This window comes from Dromiciops gliroides, chromosome 3, assembly GCF_019393635.1.
Source record: "Dromiciops gliroides isolate mDroGli1 chromosome 3, mDroGli1.pri, whole genome shotgun sequence".
NCBI lineage: Eukaryota > Metazoa > Chordata > Mammalia > Microbiotheria > Microbiotheriidae > Dromiciops > Dromiciops gliroides.
In genome coordinates this window covers 303,125,343-303,143,214 of record NC_057863.1, presented here as the reverse complement: position 1 = coordinate 303,143,214, position 17,872 = coordinate 303,125,343, and the positions used below count along the sequence as shown (strand labels likewise).

Genomic DNA, 17,872 nt, shown 5'->3' with positions numbered 1-17,872 from the left:
CACTTTCCATCTCTCTTAGCATTTCCTATTCTGCATTCTATTTATTATGCCTTAGTGGACATGACAATACCCCATTTCACCCAGCTAGACCATAAGTTCCATGAGGGACAGAGAGCATGCTCTAGTTATATTTCTCAATGTCTATTCAGCTGTTGCTTTGCACCTAGTAAACTGTCAATTAATAGTTGGTGAATGAATGAAAAGAATAAGTGAATTTACTCTTTCTGGGCTGGAAACTTCTGGACGCTAGAATAAAAAAGAACTTAGCATTTGAAAGAATCAGTGTTAGGATGCTATTGTACTAATTTATTATTACAGAATAATGCATACATTTTGCAGCCTTATCTTCTAATACCTCAGTGCTCTCAGCCCCTGGGACTCCTTTTGACTGGAGATGGTAGAGAATGGAAAATTCCTCCCAAGATCCTCGATTTAAGGCAGGCATCTCAACATTTTTCACCTGCCACATTCTTATGGACTTTATCACATCCCCATCATACCCTGGTGCTGGGCACCCTCCTGCTCCCTTTTAGCTTCTTTTTATATGTTTTCTTCCTCCATTAGATCATAAGCTCGATGAGAGCAAAAATAAATTGTTGGGTTGTTTTTATTTTCCTTTTCTTTGCATGCTCAGTACTTAACACGGTGCCTGGCACTATGTGCTAAGAATGACTGATCCTTAATGAATAAATAATATTTTAAAATATTGCTTAAAAATGATGCTTCATGGAGGCAGCTAGGTGGTGCAGTGGATAAAGCACTGGCCCTGGATTCAGGAGGACCTGGGTTCAAATTCAGCCTCAGACACTTGACATTTGCTAGCTGTGTGACCCTAGGCAAGTCACTTAACCCTCATTGCCCCACCCCCCAAAAATGTTAAAAAGAAAGAAAGAGGGGGGCAGCTGGGTGGCACAGTGGATAAAGCACTGGCCCCGGATACAGGAGGACCTGAGTTCAGATATGGCCTCAGACACTTGATACTTACTGGCTGTGTGACCCTGGACAAGTCACTTGACCCCCATTGCCCTGCCCCCGCCCCAAAAAAAAGAAAGAAAGAAAGAAAGAAAGAAATCTATTAGTGCCTTATCTAGGGGCAGCCAGGTGGCACAGTGGATAGAGCACCGGCCCTGGATTCAGGAGGACCTGAGTTCAAATTCGACCTCAGACACTTGACACTAACTGTGTGACCCTGGGCAAGTCACTTAACCCCAATTGCCTCACCAAAAAACAAAAACAAAACAAAACAAAAAACCAAAAAAATGATGCTTAATAAATAAATGAATGTTTATTGACTGACTGACTTTAAACACTATATTTTTTGCCATATGAGAACAGAATATTGAACAAATGACACACAGATTACAGTGAAATTGTCCTCAAATCTTTAATGAACCAATTATATGATCTATGTCATAAAACTGTAAGGACAAGTTTGGCACCAAACACAAATTAAATTATAACAATTTTGAAAAATGAAAAGTGAATCCTTGAAAATAACTTCCTATAAAGATAATACCTGGGCCACTACTTGACTAGGGTTTGTACTTCCTCTAATATAATGTGAGTCCTTTTGGTTTTTCTCTGAGTTGTTTAAGTCAATTTTGTCAGGATAAGTGGTGATCTTATCAATAGCATTACTATAAAGAATCATCAATAGGTGGAGCTTTTAGGGAAGACATTTTTGGTGGTACCAAATATCATCATATGTATCTAGCTTATTCTAGCAATAAATTATTACTAAATTTAAATGTGTTTTTTATGAATGATTAATAAAGCACTGATTTTACTCTCTCACTTGCCACTGAAAGCCATAAATCATGAATACTGAAACTAGATTTACTATCTTCCAGGCAAATGGCTACTCATGATGAATTTTACAAAGTTATCTGGTTCTAGTTTAAAAGAAAGCCTTTTTAATATGCAATACAAAACAAAATCCAAAAGATGAACCCATTCTACAAATCACAAGTAGTAGATTTATTGGGATTTCTTCCTAAGATATATTCACCCTAATTAGAATGGTAATTATAAGGAAATTAAGAATGTGTTTCAAGAAGAATATGAAAACAACTACATTGTAAGAATTAAGATGCTAAGAACAGAATTTCTAAGTTCACAAAAATGTTGAATGCTCTAGTAAGTAAATATACTGTTATTTCATCACTATACTGTCTTTAAAGGTTCACTATTTTATAAAAGAAATTCTTATAATAAGATTATTTTAATATTTCTATAATGAACTCTAATGAATTGGATCAAACTTCCTCCCTCCCTCCCTCCCTCCCTCCCTCCCTCCCTTCCTTCCTTCCTTCCTTCCTTCCTTCCTTCCTTCCTTCCTTCCTTCCTTCCTTCCTTCCTTCCTTCCTTCCTTCCTTCCTTCCTTTCCTCCCTCCCTCCCCCTGATTTCAAAGCTGTGGAAAAGTTGAAGTGCAAAAACTCCTAACCAATGCAGATCAGTCAATAAACATTTATTAAGCACCTACTAAGTACCAGTGGATATAATGAAAGGCAAAAAGCAGTCCCTGCCCTCTAGGAGCTCACAATCTAATTAGACTAGATCTTATAGTCTCTTAAGAGAGTTGCTAGAGATAGTGGGAGGAGAAAGGGCTTGCTTATGGTCATGTTAATAGTGTGAATGACAGTCATGAAAGACATAAGCAATTATAGGCAATTGGTTAAATGATTATTGATTGTCTACTGATTCTTTTTAAAAATAATAAATATTTTTATTTAAAGTTTTGAGTTCCAAATTTTATCCCTCCTTCCCTCCCTCCCCTTGCCCTTCCCTGAGGAGGTAAGCAATCAGATATAGGTTATACATGCGCAATTATGCAAAGCATTATCATATTAGTCATTTTGTACAAGAAAACTTGAATAAAAGAGAAAAAATGAAACAAAATGAAAAACAGCATGCTTCAGTCTGTGTTCTATCAATATCAGTTCTTTTCTTTGGGATTCCTTTGGATCATTGTATTGCTGAGAATAGTTGAGTCATTCACAGTTCTTCATCAAACAATATTGCTGTCACTGCACAACGTTCTCTTGGTTCTGCTCACTTCACTGTACGTTAATTCATACAAGTCTTTTCAGGCCTTTCTAAAACCATCTTGCTTGTCATTTCTTATAACACAATAATATTCCATCACCATCATATACTCCAGCTTGTTTAGCCATTCCCCAATTGATGGGTATTCCTTTGATTTCCAATTCTTAGTTACTACAAAAAGAGCTTCTATCAATATTTTTGCCTACTGATTCTTTGTCTGGTCTCTATCCACTACTTCACACTGCAGAGCAAATAGTGTCATGTAGTTGTTTTAGGATGCATGCATGCATGCATGTGTAAAGGCTAAAATTCTAGCTAGTCTGTCTAAAATATCTAATGAGTGGTCACCAATAAGTTATAAGCTTTAGCAAGGGTTAGACTTTTAAGCATTTATTAAGGAGAATAAGAATTTGGTAAAGAGAGAAAGAAAGGCCTACATTCATCTATCTATTAAAGGGAGAGAGCATTCCTAGCTCCGCTCTCCGCCAGAGTCCACACAAAAGAGCGCAAGTCAGAGCGCCAGCCTCCCCCTTCTTCCTCCCACAAGCAAACATCACTTCCTGACGCCAAAGAAAAGACACATGGTCTTGCCCTCAGAGACCATCACCTCATGGTGGAGCTTTTCTACAGTAAGTCTCCAGCAGGTGGCGTCATTCCAATCGTTACACATGCATGCATGCATGTGTATGTATGTACACACATATACATATAGTTCTATACACATACATACATATATACATACGCGCACACACATGCAATTTGTCCAGGGACACAGCTAATGTCAAAGGTCAAATTCAAACTCAGGTCTCAACCAATTAAATAATTATTAAGTGCCTAATATGTGGCACTCACTGTACTAAGCCTTGAGGATACAGAAAAAAGTAAAAGCCAGTCCCTGATCTCAGAGAGCTCATAGTCTACTAGGGGAGGGGCAGCTAGGTGGCACAGAGGATAGAGCACTGGCCCTGGATTCAGGAGGACCTGAGTTCAAATTCATCCTCAGACACTTAACACTTACTAGCTGTGTGATCCTGGGCAAGTCACTTAACCCCAATTGCCTCACCCCCCCCCAAAAAAAAAGAATAGAAAAGAATAGTCAACTAGGGGAGACAACAGGTAATCCACCATGTACAAATAAGCTCTATACATGATAAATTGGAAATAATCAACAAGGGAAGGCACCTAGGATTGAGGGGCACCGGGAAAGGCTTCCCACAAAAGGTGAGGTTTTAGCTGGCACTTGAAGGAAACCAGGAGAGAGACGAGGAGGGAGCACTGGGGACAGCTGGGGACAAGGTCCAGGGTTGAGAAAGGGAGTCCTATGTGTGTGGAACAGCAAGGAGGCCAGGGTCACTGGATCACAGAGGATGTGAGCAGTGTTAGAAGCCTGGAAATGTGGGGGAAGGCAAATTATGAAGAACTCTGAATGCCAAACAAAGGATTTTATATTTGATCCTCCTGGAATTGATAAGAAAACACTGCAGTTTACTGAGTAGGGGGTAGAGATGGTTAGACCTGTGATTTAGGAAGTTCACTTTGGTGTTTTGTTTTTTTGTTTTGTTTTTTTTGGCTGGGCAATGAGGGTTAAGTGACTTGCCCAGGGTCACACAGCTAGTAAGTGTCAAGTGTCTGAAGCCGGATTTGAACTCAGGTCCTCCTGAATCCAGGGCCTGTGCTTTATCCACTGCACCACCTAGCTGCCCCCAGGAAGATCACTTTGAACACAGATAGAGGATAGACTGGAACGGGGAGAGATGTGTGGTAGGAAGAATCAAAAAGCTATTGCAGTAGTCCAGGTGTAAGGTAATGAGTGCCTGCACCAGGTTGGCAGGAGAGATAAAAGGGAAAAGGGGGCATATATAAGAATTGTTATGAAAGTAAAATTAGCAAGCTTCAGCAACAGATTTGGGAAGGTGGAAGAGAGAGTGAGGAGTCAAGGATGACACCAAGGTCATGTGCCTTGGTGACTGGAAAGATGATGGTACCCTCAACAGTAATAGGGAAGTTAGGAAGAGGGGAGAGTTATAGGGAAAATAAATTATGTGTTCAATTCTGGACATGTCAAATTTAACATATTTATAAGACATGCAATTTGAGAGGTTCAACAGAAACTAGAGATGCAAGGCTAGACATTAACAGAGGTTAGGGCTGGACAAGTAGATTTGAAAATCACCAGCATAGAGATGATAATTGAATCCATGTTAGCTGATGAGATTGCCAAGTGAAACAGGATAGAAAGAGAAGAGAGCCCATGACAGGGCCTTGGGGGACACCCACAGTTAGTTGGGTATATTCTCTCTTTAGCGCCTGAAATATTATTATTGGTAGAATTATTATTACTATCTATGACTTTTAAGAGCCTATAAAATAGATGGTGCTTAATTTTGCATTTACCAAGAAAGCACAAAACCAAGATGTCATGTTGCATGGGGGGAAAGCATTGGCTATGGAGTCAAGAACCTGGTTTTGAATTCCAGCTCTGCTACCTATTACCTGGGTGACCTTGGATAAGCCACTAGACCCGAGTCCGAGCTGCCTCATCTGTAGAACGAAGGTAATGGACTGGATGATCCTGGGGATTCTTCTCAGCTCTAAATCCTGTGATCCTATACATTGTCTTGAAATATCAAGTGTTTCTATTTTCAATATAAGGCAGTATGAGTTGAGAAAAGAAACTTTTGATTCAGAAGATAAAAATGAGGTTTTTAATTGCAAGAGAGCTTTCTTTACTGTTCATATAACCTTCGTAACTAGAAAGGGTATTCCTCAAGGTAAAATAAAATCACTGTTCAACACCTCTATACAGAAAAACTATAATTAAATACATTCTGCAGGTAACCTGGGAGACTGTATCTCACAAACCAATTACAAATTAAGGAAGGCTTAAATCAGAATCTCATTGCTCAGAAATCCAGTAAGTCCTTGGGTTTGTATAGTGATAGATAGGAATCAAGGAATCCAAGTTGGTTAATTTCCAGGAAAAATCAATGGTAAGATTTTTAACATGCTATTTACACCAAAGTCATGAAAGCAAACCCCACAAGAACAAGCAAGAAGATGGCTGGATAATGAATTCTGTGCATCATTAGAGGCAACAGGGCATAGTAGGCTAAGCAATGGATTGGGGTTAGAAGACCTGTTTCCTTGTCCTAACTCAAGGCCCTAACTCCCATGTGAATGCATAAATGCTGGAACACTTGAACACTTGTCCCTGGAAAGACTCAGTCTCCTCATTTCCAAAAAAGAGATAATAAAACTGGTACCTTGGGGTTGTTCAGAAAAAGCTAAGTGCTATATAAATAAATATGAACAGTACACATGTGTATATCTGTATATACACATAACATATAGTTATATTGGGGCAGCTAGATGGCACAGTGGATAAAGCACTGGCCCTGGATTCAGGAGGACCTGAGTTCAAATCCGGTCTCAGACACAATACTTACTAGCTGTGTGACCCTGGGCAAGTCACTTAACCTTCATTGCCCTCATTGCCAAAAAAACAAAACCAAAAAAACATATAGTTATATTACAGTTTGATATTTGATATACAATTTGATATTATCGATGTGTGTATAAATAATTTTATCTTATGTTTATATATCATGTTGGGGCAACTAGATGGCGCAAATAGCACACTGGGTCTTGAGGCAAAAAGAACTTAGTGCAAATCTGGCCTCAGATGCTTATTAGTTGTATGACCCTGGGCAAGTCACTTAACTTCTGGCTGGCCCAATTTCCTCATCAGTAAAATGGGGATAATATATGCACCTACCTTGTAGGATTGTTGTGAGGACCAAGTGAAATAATATTTGCAAAGTGCTTAGCACAGTACCTCTCTCAGTATTCCCCCTCTCACACCCTCTCTAAGAACTCTTTTTGCTCTAAATCCTCCCAACTTCCCAGAACATCTGTATGTAAGAGAATGGAAGAACCATTTGAATACAGCCAATAAATTACAAGCTTATCCACAAACATGGATTTCCATTTTTAAAAAATTCATCCATCAGGGGCAGCTAGGTGGCGCAGTGGATAGAGCACCAGCCCTGGATTCAGGAGTACCTGAGTTCAAATCCGGCCTCAGACACTTAACACTTACTAGCTGTGTGACCCTGGGCAAGTCACTTAACCCCAATTGCCTCACAAACACCCCCCCGCCAAAATTCATCCATCCATTCATTCACATCTACCTTGTACAAAATAATGGACTTTGCTCTTAGGCAAATCTCTTAACCAATCTGCCTCAATTTCTTCATCTGTAAAATGAGGGTGATTGATAATAGCACCTGATTCCCAGAGCTGTGGTGAGGATAAAATGAAGTAATACTTATCAAGCATTGAGCACAGTGCCTGATACATAGTAGGCACTATTGTAAATGTATTATTGGTTACTATTACTATCATTATTCCCTATTCCTAGGAACTGTGTAGCATGCAAGGACAAGATCTGGTCCCTATGACAAGTTAGTAAAGTAGAAAGATGTATAATGAAATAATTTTTTAAATGAGGCAAGAAATAGAACTAAAGACAAGGATCTAAAATATACAGATTACCTTTGGCAAAAAGGGAAAAAAATCAGAAAATAGTCTCATTAGGATCAGAACTAACTTTATACTAGACTTGTTCTACCATCTTGTAGGGGCATCTAGGTGGCACAATGGACAGAGCGTGGGGCCTGGAGTAATAAAAGACCAGGTTCAAATATGATCTGACACTGACTGGCTGTGTGACCCTGGGCAAGTCACTTAACGCCTGCCTGCATAAAACTGGAGAAGGAAAAGGCAAACCACTTCAGTATCTTTGCCAAGAAAACCCCATGGACAGTTGGTCCATGGGGTCGCAGAATCAGACATGACTGAACACTCCACTATCTTCTAAGACACGAAACACAAAAGTAAGGGTCTATTTTCATGCTTAAGGATCTGTATTTCAAAAACACAAATTAGCCTTTAGCCCCATACAATTTGTAAGAAGTATATAATACACCAGGAGTCATGGCACCCAGCATGTAGGAAAACACTTAGAATACTGCTGGCTGACCTCAGGGTATCCTGTCTTCCTAAGTGAACAATACAGACAAGACAATGCTGGTTCATCCTCTACCCAGCAGAAGTAACAGAACATAAAAGCTGAAAGTAATCTTATTATACTAGTGATAATAATAATATTAAAACTTTTATATGGCATCTTAGGGTTTGCAAAACACTTACAAACATCTCATCATCTCATTTGATCCTCGCATTCCCACTTTACAGATGAAAGAAACAAGGTTCAAAGAGACAGAGAGAGCTGCCTAGGGTCAAGGCTAACTTCAAAGACAGAATTCAAATGCAAGTCTTTCCTAACCCTTCTTCCAAAATCGCCTTGTTTTGAACTACTTTGTATATGTCTATATTAATTTGCTTGATGTTTTTGTTGTGTATATTTTTAGAGGTACTTGGTGTCTCCCCTATTAGAACATAAGTTCCTTGCCAAGAGAGATCATTTCACTCTTTGTCTTTCTATCCTTAGTGCCTGCCCCCAAAGGTGGCATTTAATAAACACTTGAGTGAAGTCCTGCTCTTTCTCTATTACAACACGGTGTCTAAAATAAAAATAATTATTGGTATTATTATCAGTTGGCATCTCACCCTCTAGAAGTGGAGCACTGGTAGGAGAGGCTCTTGGGTATTTTTGGTCCTGAGTTGTTTCCACACTCGTAGCAGGGATAGTCCAAATTGGAAGGACATTACGATGATTCCCTTTCCCTTTAGCATTCCAAAAAGGTCATTCTTTGTTGTCTTTTCATCTCTCCTTCCTCCTCACCCCTCCTAAACCTATTCTTTGTCTCCATTACCACTGTGTCTTCTAATACCTTTAGCCCTCCATCCTTTCCCAGTCCACTATCCCTCATCTGGTCTTGTCTTCCTCCTTTCAAAATCTTGACCTTACAAGTTTTGCAGTTCCACTCAAAGCTACTCTCTACCCGTCAATTTTGGACCCCTTTCTATACTTTCCAAAATCTAATTCTGTTACCCCTGCCATCCACTTTTTTGTTTTTTGTTTTTGTTTTTTTAGTGAGGCAATTGGGGTTAAGTGACTTGCCCAGGGTCACACAGCTAGTAAGTGTCAAGGGTCTGAGGTCGGATTTGAACTCAGGTCCTTCTGAATCCAGGGCTGGTTCTCTATCCACTGCACCACCTAGCTGTCCCCCCTGCCATCCACTTTTACTCTACTTCTACTCATACACTGCTGAATACTTCCAAAGAAAGTCATACAACTGGGCTGACAGGGTCCTTTACAATTTGTAGTATCTGTTACTCAACCAGCTTCTTGGTGACTCGTTTAATTTTAATTTTATTTTTTCTCAATTACATGGAAACAATTTTTTTTAATCTCCTTCTTTAAATTTTGAGTTCTGTATTCTGTCTTTTCCTCCCTTCCTCCCCTCTCCACTCCTTGAGAAGGCAAGCAATTTGACATAGATTATACATGTGCAGTCATGCAAAAAATTCTCAGTGCTTCATTGCAAGACTTTTAATCTTCTCTTGATGATCTCTCTACTGCAACTATTTCTAAACTTCATTTCTATGCAAGTAGAAGATCTAATCTTCCCAGCAAACAGAAGCCACCCACCCCCAAATCCCTCTTCTGCCCAATCCTAAACCTCGAATCTCCTCAGTCACATCCCTCCTCCCAATTTTTGTTTCTTTACTCTAGTTTTAGAGAAATAACACCCTGCCAAGAGCAGCCCTGCTATGTGTGCCCTCAATCCCATCCCAGCAGGTAAGGTGGGGCATCAGATAGGATGTCTCTACCAGGGTTGTTCCCCTGGACCACAGCATCAGAGACCAACCTGGAAGCAGAAACTGTGCTGGGGGTACAGGTGCTCCAAGGGTTTGGGGGCTCACCGGTTAGTGAACCAGTGGCAACTCTGCCTGACTTCGCTGGCTTCCTTCAAGTCCCAACTAAAAATCCCATCTTTTACTGGAAGCCATCCTCAACCTCTCAATTCTACTGTCTTCGCTATGCTAAGTATTTCCTATCCAGTCTGCGTATAGCTTGTTTGTAGATATTTATTCACATGTTGTGTCCCCCATTAGGATGTAAGCTCCTTGAAACTGCCATTTGCTTCTTTCTGTATTCCCAGCACTTAGCACAGTATCTAGCACACAGTAGATGCTTAACAAATGTTTACTGATTAACCTATAGGGATTGTGCCTATTGTAATAGTCCAGGTGAAAGGTGATGAGGGTTTCAACTACAATAGTTTTGTAAATGGAGACCAGGGAAGAGATGTCACATCTTATAGAGATAAAATTAGTGGTATTGGTATATTGCTTGAATATGGGGGATAAGGGAGGAAGAACAGCTTCTATGACTCCAAAATTGCAATCTTGGGGACCTAGAAGGCGGGTGGAACCTTCAACAGAAATAGAGAAGCTAAGAAGAGGGTGGGTTTTGGGGGAAAGATTTCTGTTTTGGACCTAGAGGGAGGGAGGGAGGGAGAGAGAGAGAGAGAGAGAGAGAGAGAGAGAGAGAGAGAGAGAGAGAGAGAGAGAGAGAGAGAAGAAAGAGAGAGAGAAGGGGGGCTGCTTGTGTATATTGGAGAGAAATCTGCATAGAGATGATTCTCACACTCCAGGGAGCTGATGAGATCACAGAGAAGGGGCAGGAGGGTGAGACAGAAATGGGGCAGAGTTTTGGGAGACATTCATGCTCAGGTGATGTGACACAGATTATGATCCTGTATAGGAAGGAAAGAAATAAGCACTTATTAAACACCTACTATGTGCCATTTACTATGTTAAGCACTTTACAAATATTATCTCATTTGATTCTCACTGCAACGCCGGGACATAGGTGCTATTATTATTATCATTGCCAACTTACAGATGAGGAAACAGGCCCAAAGGGTTAAGTGATTTATCCAGTATCACACAACTAGTAAGTGTCTGGGGCTGCATTTGAACTCAGGTCTTTTTGACTTCAGGTCCAGAGCTCTATTCACTGTGCCACCTAGATGCCTCTGAGCCACTTAGCTACCTGGTACATAGTAAGCATTTTATCAATGCTTCTTGACAAACTAAATGACTAGAGAATAAAAGCTTTGGAGTCAGAGGACCTGAGTTCCAGTCCTGGCTTGAAAAAAATCACTTAACCTCTCTGGGCTTCAGGGTTTAGAGAAGATGACTTCTAATATTGCTTTCAGTGCTTCTGTACTATAAGTCTACTACATGAGATTTTCAATCAGGGAGCCTTTCCCATTTCCCCTTCACGGAAGGTCCTTCTCTTTGACTTTGCCAAGGAAGAAGAAGGTTGGTGAGCCCTAGTTCTTAATTTTTGCCCTGTGGTAACAAAGCTAGCTAATTCAGATAACCATGGACTATTTGAGTTCATTAAGTAAGCAAATTAGCTCCTTTTGAATCCAATCTCCATCGATGTCAGTCATTGATTTATGTAATGACCTCAACATTGTAGGCAGGAGGTAAGGCAACTACAACAAACAGTCTGTGGTGTGCACTCCTGATACATGATAATAACTATGTAGCAACACATGAACCCCAACCAGTGTGCTTCCCTCTAACAATTGGTCAGTAGACACAATTAGCTTTTAGCAAAAAACAATACAGAATAGTAAGACCAGTAATTACAAAAATTTCTCCTGAGGCCTACTTTACCATAAATATAGACCACATTAACAGGAAAAGTGGGTTTAAACTTAAAGATACAATGGCAATGAGGAATATGTGTAGGAATCACACATTGCAAAGGCAACTCACAACTCCTGATACTATAAGACCTGGAAGTATTCCCTCTTTTTGTAGATTCCTCACTCAGTTCCCTTGGGTCAAACCATTTTTGCTGACTGGGGTGCTATGCTAGGTTCCCAGGTCTATCCCTCTCTACTGATCTCTTCTCTACTGCCAGGAGTCCCATTTCTCAAAGTGATTTCTTTCCACAAGACACCACCTTTCTGTAGCTGTGTCTCTGGTGTATATGTCTCTGCTTCCTCAGCTGTGTCTTTAGCTCTCTCAAAGTGATGATGAACTCCAGAACTGTTGATTGAGGTATGAGTTGCTGCTAGACTTCATGGTCAATGGGGAGGGAGGAGAGGAGAGAGAAACCTTCTCTAGGGTCTCCTGCATAGAGCTACCAGATGCTCTACTTCTCTGGAACTTCCCAGGGCTAAACTATGTAAAACCCCTGGGGTATGGCTAATTTGTTTGTGCAGCCAATATGGTTGTACCTTTTAATCTATACAAGGAACCCCTTCACCTCACAAAAAGATTACCAGGAATTCACACCTCATTACATCTGCTGAACTGAGGAGAAAATCACATCCACACACACATATGTGCATGTGTATATAAAATACTCAAACCTCTTCCCCAGCACCTGCTAGAAGGCAGCAGCTAATGACTTTGCTGTTTTTCTCATCTCAGTGAGACTGATTTAAAATTTTAAAAAATTAAAAGCTGATTTAACTTAAGTATGGCATCTAATTTAGAGCTTTTAGCATACTAAAGGAAGGTTTAAAGGATAATCCATAGGGCAGCTAGGTGGCTCAGTGGATAAAGCACTGGCCTTGGATTCAGGAGGACCTGAGTTCAAATCCAGTCTCAGACACTTGACACTTAACTAGCTGTGTGACGGGGAGCAAGTCACTTAACCCTCATTGCCCTGCAAAAAAAAAAAAAAAAGACAATCCACGATTAGTTTTAGGAACAAAGGTGAAGGCATGGCATAATTTATCAGTTGTCAACTGAAGTGACTTGATTTCTCCCAACAAGTGCTATAAATATACATTATATATAAACATATATAAAACCTGAAAACTCATTCCAGTGGTTCCTTATATGGTGAGTTTCCATCTACCACTTCTGGTGCAAGGAGGCACATGGCACAGTGAGACCAGCTTTCCTGACTTCCCTGATATGGCTTTCCCATTGGGCTCCCCTACCCCCACAACCTGATTGACTCCAGCTTCCTGGTTTGGGAGGATAAAAGGTCCCAGCCTCTTCTAGTCTGCATCTTTTAGGCTTGGTGGGTGTTTGAAACCATTCCAGTCACCATGCCCTGATGATTAACTAACCAGACATTTCAAGATGGGAGGGGAGGCACATCCTGACAGGCTAAGGACCACTATATATTTCATCCCAACATTGATCAAGTTATTATTGGCTAATACAACAAAACCAGTGTCATAGACTCAGCTATGTGACCCTGGGCAAGTCACTTAACCCTGTTTGCCTCAGTTTCCTCATCTGTAAAATGAGTTGGAGGAGGAAATGGCAAAGCACTCCAGTATCTTTGCCAAAACAAACAAAACCATATGGGGTCATGAAGAGTTGGACATAACTGAGCAACTACCACCACAGCCAGTCTGTAACAATCCCATTAAAAGTCTAGAATTGAAGTCAATCCTAGAGAAAAGTGGGGAGGAGGGAAAGTTGTCTTCAGAGCCTCTACCTTTCCATGTTTTGCCTTTTCTTCCCTTAAACCCATACTTTGTCCTCCCACTAGAAAGAAGCAAACATGAGTCCTTTCCATTCACATGCCACCATAGTAAGTCAAGCTCTAACCATCGCATGCTTAATGTTGTTATGGGAGAAATGTCTCCCGAGTTCCTGTGGTGGCTCACTGTTGCCAAATACATATTTACTACAACACAGAAATTATGGAGGTAAGAACCTAGGTTTTATTATAATGCTTCAGCATAAGTTCAGGAACAGTCATTAGGATTCTAACAAGGTTTTTCTGTAGGAAAAAGTACGTCAGAGTGACAAGAGAAATAATTCATTTATATATTGCAATCTTGTCCATACCTCTTAGGCCATAAAAGTTAAAGAGAAGATAGAGTCATAATCCCACACTTCCTTCAATGTCAGAAAAGTTGAATAAATTTAGTTAAACAAGTAAAAATCCCCTAAGGAAACAAACCTCCTCAAACAACAGCTAAATTGAATCGAGTTACAGATTAAACTCCCTTTAGAGGATTCACAATAGTCTCATTGAGGAGTCAGGGACAGCTGAGGTTCTTCCACTACCTCTTATCTAAGGAAGACTCAAGGCTCTTAAGTAAATGTCTACATCCCATGGGGCAGCCTTTGTTCAGGTGAGGATAATATTAAAACAGACTCTTAGTTACCAAAAAAAAAAAAAAGGGAGGAATGGTCCTGAGTCCCGAAAAAGAAAAGGAAAATTAAAAATTCCCATAACTGAATCTTAGTAACCTCTTAACTAGCCTCACAGCCTTCAGTTTTCCCTGTCCAATCCATCTTGCAAACTGCTACCAGACTAAAAACCCAGCTAATTACAAGCACCTTGGGCTATTAGAACCACAATACAACCAACCTGCTCAAGAAACTTTGGGAGTATCTTGCAACCCATATGTCATGGGAGGATTATGGGCCCCGGTCACCCCAACAATTCTCTGGGGGGTTCAAGGAACCTTTTCCTTGAAACCTCAGGGGTTTTTCCTTGAACACAATCAAGGACACACACACTCACCTAACGGAGATAAGCGGCACAGATTGAACTGAGCATGCTCCAGGACCATCACCCCACATGCCAGTCCTCCTAAGCATCTGGATGAGGTAATCCAGGAGAAGACCACCTGGAACCGCCCATCAGCAGACTGCTTAGACCCATCAGGACAAAGTTGACACCCACCACCAGATCTCTCACGAGGGATTGTCGCAACTCGGGAAGACCACCAGCCCCTCACCCAATAAGAGACTCTTACCCACCCCCATCTAAACCCTATAAAATGGCACCCCACAAGTCAGTTGTGGGGGAAAGCGTTTTGTTCTGGCAAAACCTTCCTCCCGGCCGGTTTCTCTTGTACCCCAATAAACCTGTTCTCTTATTCCTGATTAGGTCTTGTGCGAGAGTGTAATTCTTTACAGAGGAATCCTAAGGACCCACGTGCTTTCTCCTATTGGTTTCCCCATATCACATATGATCAAATCCAAACTCCTTAAGGTCACATTTGAATTCCTCCTTGATCTAGACACAAGCTGATTTTACACACACACACACACACACACACACACACACACACACACACACACACCCTATCTCCAACTACTCATCATCTCAAGCTTTCTACTTCATACAAACTTAACTATTCACTACTTGAATTTTCTCACCTCACTTGTCCAGTTTCACTCATTTGGCCTTTTTTCTTTACACTACTCCATTCAAATCCTACCCATTTTTCAAGTCTCCATTAAAATCTCACCTCAAAAATAGCCTCCCTGATCATCTCTGCCTGAAGTGACTTCTTCATGAAAACTCTTATTGTACTGCCATCTATGTGATTCATTTGGCAAATAATGGTTATACACTATCTTGAACTATTATTTAAATTGTTGTCAGATGGAGCTTCTTGCATCCTCTATCTTATCTCCCCTCCCCACCTGTACCCCCTTTGCTAGCAGCAGACTATGGTCATAGCTCATTGGTATTTCAATGCATAATATTTTCATTTACATTCACATTTATGCATTGGCTACAGCTATACATCTAGCAAATGGCTTCCTTTAGTTAAAAGGATGGTGGACAAAAAAGGATGGATAAAAAATTATTACTATTTACAAAAAATTTTACTGTGTTTTAAGGGACAATTCTGTAGACCTTTTAAGTTCTACACCTCTTTGGGGAGTTTGGGAGATTTTTAATAAATAAGAGAAAAAGCGTTATCTTTTCGCAGACAAGGAATAAAGAATGGAGGAATTGATGGAGCTCGCCAAAGTAATGCACTGAAAGCCAGTTGCTAAATCTGCAGGGTAGTCATTTCTGGCTCCATCCTTTAGCAGTGTGTCTAACAATGAACCTCTTCATTAGGAAAATTCACTCACTCAATTTACTTCAAGTCACTAAGTCTTTCAACTACAACTCAAAAAGCTGATCTTCATGGCTATAAAACTGGTCTCATTTGGTTCTCTATCTTATCTTCCCTCCCCTCCTCCTCCAGCTAACAGCAGACTCAGGTTCATTGACATTTTTTTTTTTTTTAGTGAGGCAATTGGAATTAAGTGACTTGCCCAGGGTCACACAGCTAGTAAGTGTTAAGTGTCTGAGGCCGGATTTGAACTCAGGTCCTCCTGACTCCAGGGCCGGTGCTCTATCCACTGCGCCACCTAGCTGCCCCGGTTCATTGACATTTCACTGCACAGTATTTTCATTTTATATTCATGTTTATGTACTGGCTACAGCTAAACGTCTAGCAAATGGTTTCCTTTTAGTTAATGGTTTCCTTTAGTTAAAAAGATGATAAATATATGTTGCCTTGATGATTAAAAAATAGTATTTACAAAGCATTTTGTAGGGCAATTTCATAGACCTTTTAACTTCTATACCTCTTTGGGGCGTTTTGGAGTTGGGGCAGCTGGATGGCACAGTGCGTAAAGCACCAAACCTCAGTAACACCTGAGTTCAAATCCAGATTCAGATACTTACTAGAGGTATGACTCTAGGCAAGTCACTTAACCCTGTTTGCCTCAGTTTCTTCATCTGTAAATTGAGCTGGAGAAGAAAATGGCAAATCACTCTAGTATCTTTGCCAAGAAAACCTCAAAAGTGGTCAAAAAAACTAAAAACAAATAAAAAACAATCTGGTTCATCAGGCTTTTGTCTTAGTACTGGCCTTATTGAGTAAGTCGGTGAACCTATATCTCATATTGGAGGGGCTTCAGAACTTGGACTCTCATGGTCCTGAATGAGAACAATAGCAGGAATGGATAACATGAGAGAGGAATGTAAGCTTCCGAGCCAGAGAAGTTCAGTTGTTAGTTTACTGACAGACTGGTTATTATGTGGCCAGGACTGTGTTAGGCTCTAGGGAGATATAAAGAGGCATACAGCAGATTCAAGCTTATAATGAGTTATAATAATTTACCAAGGGAGAGAAGATCTAGACAATAAAACCTGGTGATTAACAGTAGGTTCAGGGGCAGCTAGGTGGTGCAGTGGATAGAGCACTGGCCCTGGATTCAGGAGGACCTGAGTTCAAATCCGACCTCAGACACTTAACACTTACTAGCTGTGTGACCCTGGGCAATTGCCTCACTAAAAAAAAAAAAGCTTCAGCAACAGTAGGTTCAGATACCCAATACTTGCCAAGAAGAATGGTAAATTTCAGGAAAGGGACCCAAGGTCTTTCAGCTTTTAGATTTTTTTCTGTGTGTGTGTGTGTGTGTGTGTGTGTGTGTCTAAATAGGTCATTCTTTATTGAAACCTCATTCATTTCTCTAAGCATTTCAGGTAACTGCCACCAGGTCTTTTGTTGTTTAGACATTTTCAGTTGTGTCTGACTCTTTGTGACCCCTTTTGGCATTTTCTTGGCAAAGATACTAGAGTGGTTTGCCATTTCCTTCTCCATGTGAACAGCAGAGCTGATTTATTGACAGGCCCAACTTTGGGGCTCATCAAGGGGCACATAAAATGCATTTTCTGTAAAATCAAAACCTCAAATATAATTTAATTAATATATTTTATTTGGGGCAGCTAGGTGGTACAGTGGATAGAGCACTGGCCCTGAAGTCAGGAGGACCTGAGTTCAAATCTGACCTCAGACACTTGACACTTACTAGCTGTGTGACCCTGGGCAAGTCACTTAACCCCAATTGCCTCACCAAAAAAAATTATATATATAATGCATATATACATACACATGTACATGAAGAAAGAGCACCTAGAAGAGTATATAAAGCTCATGGTGTACCTTTTGAAGGGGCATGAAGATCACTGTAGATCTCTTCTGGTCGTAGACAAACAAACAAACAAACAAAAAAAAAACCCACAAGACCCAGAATACTAGATCTGAAGCCAAAGGACCT

The 17,872-nt window shown here is 40.4% G+C and overlaps 1 protein-coding gene across 7 annotated transcripts in view; it reads right to left on the bottom strand.

The window, feature by feature from the left end:
* The window catches only part of SH3KBP1 (SH3 domain containing kinase binding protein 1), a 463,133-nt gene that overhangs the window by 106,432 nt on the left and 338,829 nt on the right, over window positions 1-17,872 (bottom strand). The gene's annotated exons all lie outside the window — the stretch shown is intronic.